Here is a 5,672-nt window from a genome sequence, read left to right on the forward strand (position 1 = left end):
AATGAAATAGTTGCTGTTCATTTGATACCACATCAACATACTGGGTAATACACGTGAATATATACCGTAGATGGGAAAATGTCGTCTAGTCGGTCCTGCGTGATCTTTTTGTTCGTAGTATACGTACACATTGAGTAACGGATTAATGCGGTATGACTTGAACTTTCCCTCATGAAGGCATTATGGTTTAACAGGCTAACTTCAATAAATACAGTTCAAACTAAACAAATAACGGACGTATGTCGTCAAAACTTCGAATGTACAATCTTTCTTTACCTGATCTGCATGTTCTAAATGTTGCATATGGTGAGTTACAAGTATAACCGTACGCTGCTGTTCGCGAAGAAATCCTAATATTGCTTTCTCCATCACATGCGCACCAACATGGGCATCTAACGCAGATAACGGATCGTCCTGAAATAAAGGTATAATATATAATTTCGCCGTATTAGGCAACGACACTACATAAACGATTATTGCTGTTTCATTCACTGACGCCTATTTGTTCAATGAAGGTTGTGTAATATAATGTGTGAGTGTGTAATAATATCTGTGGCTTTTCTTTGAATTTTTTTACGTTCTTCTCGTTGATCAAGTTTTCTCAGGTATTTATCAGGGAATTTCCCAATTTTGTAATTAAATAAATTACAGAATATAACCTCTCAGCGAATACATCATTTTTTGGTCATTTTTTTGAAAAGGATTGTTTACCACGCGTAACCAAAACGATAACAGTACAAAGCATTGTTTTTAAATTGTCCTGGGTCTTTGATATTGAGGTTATTACGTGGCAATATTTCATGCCCTAAATCTCGATGTGACGAGTATCGCGAGTAAAACATAAGGATGTCAGATTACCATACATAGCTCCACGACCTATATGTGGTGTGGGGCAAACACAGTAGATTTTTCTCATTTCGTAGGCATCTAAATGCACGCACAGACGTGCACATTGAATATTCATTTTTTTTAATATATTTTTATTGTCATACTAAGTGGTATTTGAGATTTTTTTTAATCTATCTCTGGTCAATATCTCAGAATGACAATTCCAAATTGATCAAGACTTTGTATTGCAAATGGTTTAAAATCCAACATATGACGTAATTTTAGAGTTGCCTAAAATGATTATGAAGGATAGTTGAAACAATGACGATCATGATTTTTGCGAGGGAAAATTGAAAATGTGAAACTGGGATTGTTACTGTGGAACAATGGGAGAGTGTGGATACGTTTCGATTGTTCAATGTATGATATATCAGTTGAGTTCTGTCGTGCTGGTTCAGCTCTAGCCAACAAACATGTCAGTCTGAACGGTCTCTACAAATGGAGTGGACAATCGGCTCCAATATAGCTTCGATAGCGTCAACACTATTTAGTCGTTAGCTCCAGCTGAATGTTTAATTAGGTGAATTTAAAATTTTGTAAAAAGAAAAGTTGTCAACATTGAATCCATGTTAAAGGCTAGAATGTCTGATAAGAAATGCAAGCTCCCTAATAGGTACACGCAAAGATATTTTCATTTAGTATAACGATACGCGTATGCGGCTTAGGCTGGAGTACGACAGGCTGGTGATAAATACGACTTTAGGCGATCCTCCAACGCTGAGAGCAATTTAACCAGACTCGGTGTTTAAATGTGAAAACTTTAGAAATCCCTTACAAACGATTTCATGATTATACGCACAACCAAGAAAACATGGCATTTGAAACCGAAATAATTGTACCTGTAAAAGGTTAGCTCACGTAATCTATTACATGTTTTTCGTTAACTCTATTTGCAGGTTCACGTACTACTGTGTGCGCTAGCTGCTCTTATTGTATGCATACATACTGTGACTAACTCCTTGGAATGGTTAGACCACATAACCAGTGACTAAACGACTCATACTACTAATTGCTGAGCGTTGTGCATTGCATCTGAGCAGTACAAACTAGTAGCAAAATCTTGAAAATAACTTATACATATCCCGTTTTCGCCTATTTCTGTCATGTCACCAGCAGGCAGCATACGCAAGTCAGGGTTCAGTGCGCACACCTCTAGAACAGTGGTGTACCTTCAAGTGAAATACATATTTTAATTAATGCAGTGTCATCGTCGAACGGTATTAATTCATTGTAAGCAACAAACGATTCTCTATTTACTTGCCAGTATGTGGTATCTCTTTTAACGCTACAAATATACACACAAGACCTTACCAGTCCCCAACTCCTTCATTTATATAAATCGTCTAGATAGTAATGATACTAAGTCAATAGTCTTATTCAATTATATTGAATAACATCAAATTGAGTATATCATATTGTATACGCAGATACCGATGGATAAGATAGATAACATAAATGTTTACCTTTCCTGATTGAATTCTTCCCCAAATATAATATTGTCTCGAAGTGTAGCACACATGTTTAATGTGTTTAATACTCATTGAATAATATCTAAATAATTAAATTAAAAATTGATTTAAAACGAAACATAATATATTGTCACATTGGGTCCATGGTTCATATTAAATTGAGAGAATAAGTGTGCGGACAAATATTTAATACTTATTTTGGTGTAGACAGCTCTTGTTTGATTAATTCCCACAATTACAAGTTGTTAAATTGAGAGAATAAGTGTGCGGACAAATATGTTAGACTTATTTTGGTGTAGACAGCTCTCGTTTAATTATTTTACACCATTACAAGTTGTTAAATTGAGAGAATAAATGTGCGAACAAATATTTTAGACTTATTTTGGTGTAGACAGCTCTCGTTTAATTATTTTACACCATTACAAGTTGTTAAATTGATAGAATAAATGTGCGGACAAATATTTTAGACTTATTTTGGTGTAGACAGCTCTCGTTTAATTATTTTACACCATTACAAGTTGTTAAATTGAGAGAATAAATGTGCGGACAAATATTTTAGACTTATTTTGGTGTAGACAGTTCTCGTTTAATTATTTTACACCATTACAAGTTGTTAAATTGAGAGAATAAATGTATGGACTAATATTTGAGTCTTATTTTGGTGTAAACAACTCGCGTTTGATTAATTCCCACAAATACAAGTTGTTAAATTGAGAGAATAAATATGTGGACAAATATTTTAGACTTATTTTGGTGTAGAAAAGTCGCATTTAATTTACTTCCACAAATTACAAATTGTTAAATTGAGAGAATAAATGTGTGGACAAGTATTTGAGACTTACTTTGGTGTAGACAACTCTCATTTAATAATTTTACACCATTACAAGTTGTTAAATTGAGAGAATAAATGTGTGGACAAATATTTGAGACTTATTTTGATGTAGACAACTCTCATTTAATAATTTTACACCATTACAAGTTGTTCAATTGAGAGAATAAATGTAGGGACAAGCATTTAAACTTATTTTGGTGTAGACAACTCTCATTTGATTAATTCCAACAATTACGAGTTCTTAAATTGAGAGAATGAATGTATGGACAAATATTGACCATTATATTTGTGAGTAAATACCTGTTGTTTAATTAATTTCCACCTCTACAAGGTTGTTAAATTGAGAGAATAAATGTGTGGATAAATATTTGATACTTATTTAGGTGTAAGAACTCGTGTTTGACCAACTAACACCATTGCAAGTTGTTAAAATAATGAAATAAATATACTGGTATCATTGGATATTTGATTTAATTGTGAAACTTTCTAACAAAATGTTAACAGCTGGCTTCGAACCCTCAATCAACAATTCCGCAGACACAGTATGAATTCCACAACACCACAGAAGATATTCGTCTGTTGCCTGAATTGTTTTCGTAATATAGGGAACGCCATCGACACTTTAACAAAACTTACCTTGACTTGGGTCTTGTTTATCTCTTGTGACTGGAAACTGTTGAACAAATTGCTCGCCGTCCAGTTTAAGACGTAAGTTATTTTATTATTTATTCATTCAGTTTTGTATGGTGGAGTTTTGTGAGGTTTAAACAGCGTCCGGATTACTTTCGGAAATTCCGTCGCGTTTCGGAAAGTTTTAATTTTCAAAACTTTTGAATATTTATTTGTGCTTTTAGGTTAGTAAGGAGGTTATAATAATTTTTCATTTCACTTTAACTCTGCTTTTTACACCCCTCAGACCCCTTTAAAAAGTCACTTCTGGCCATTATAATGGCCACTATTATCTTAATGGCCAGAATATTGACCAGAATTTTTTAAGAGGCCAAAATATTTACAAGTGTTTTTAAAATGGTGGTTTTAATAACCCATGTTTGTTATACTGGTCAGAATAATTACAATTGCTTTTTAAATGATGGAGTTGATGACATTTTTTTTTTGATGGGCAGTATAATGGTCATTTTATTTTTCATTACATACATAACATGACCAGTATTTTTGTTCATGTCACTCATATAATGGCCCAAGTTTTACTGGCGCTTGCAAGTACACTTAAATGAAATTTCACGAATAATGCATCGATCCGCAGTGAAATTTTATAGTAACGCTGATGCCAGTGACTGCTGGTGGACTGACCTGCGGAGTATTTAGATTATTTAGATGGTGTTGAATCATAGGACGATTGCAGTACTGCAACTGGCACATCAAGGTATGAATTTGTAATTATTTTACCATTTTACAATGACTTCAATACAATATTAGATACTTTTGTTGCTGTTTATGTAGCAGGATAGTCTTTTGGGGTTTTCGTTTTTGTTTTTCAAAAATTGTATAAATTAAAAAACACTGTGGCATTTGCTTTATGTACTATCATACCTATTTTTTGGAAAAAAATAAATGCGTAATTTTTTGTTCAGTTATGGCTCACTGTGTAAGTACTGTTTCATTATCATTGATAATTATCAAACAACAAGCTCAAGTAGGTGTTAATGAGGATTAGCTCCTATGTTTGTTAATACAAGAAAAGTATAAACAAAGGTTATTTCCAACTCCTGAAATCTGCAAAAAACATCAACGTAAATTTGTTTCCATTCATGGCAATGTTTTCAAATTATTAATATAATTTAACTGACTGCAAAATGTTTTTTTTTTTTAATTTTCAAAGATTATGTATATTGTTTTTTTTTCTCTTCAGACAATACCAACAATAGTGTACTGTACATTGGGAAATCTAATTTAGTAACCATGTATGAACTATATATATTATGTCCATAACGTCAAATACCATACAGAATCCCTTTTTCCTGTAAACTAGTATAAGATGATATATGCCCACAGTGTGCAACAGTTTATTTTCTTTGCGCACAGAAAAAAAACTCCCATACTCAAAATAACTTTTAATTTAGCATGGATTTAAACTAAATTTCAATTAAATCTAATATTCTTTGCCCATCTTTGAGTCCAATTTGATTTGAATGAGTTGTAGAGATCAATATAAAAGGAAAGTGAACCTAAATGTATGCGCCTAAGGAAGGAATAAACAGAAGACACTTATTAGTAGTAATCACGCAGAGCTCTTTAGCAAAGGCCAAGAGGTCCAATACTTAGCCTGTGCTAGAAAAAATTCGCATGAACACAGGCTAAGAAATACTAAGTACAGAGTAAATCTGGTCAGTCCAGAGTCTTAGCACAGGCAAAACAAAACATGCATGAGCGCTTAACTCGGCTAAAAAAGCATTGTATTCAATGTTCATTTAGGAGATTTACTACTATATTCATAACTTTTTATTTCGGTGTGCCATTTCCTG

This window comes from Saccoglossus kowalevskii, chromosome 2, assembly GCF_978046115.1.
Source record: "Saccoglossus kowalevskii chromosome 2, keSacKowa6.1, whole genome shotgun sequence".
Taxonomy (NCBI): Eukaryota; Metazoa; Hemichordata; class Enteropneusta; family Harrimaniidae; genus Saccoglossus; species Saccoglossus kowalevskii.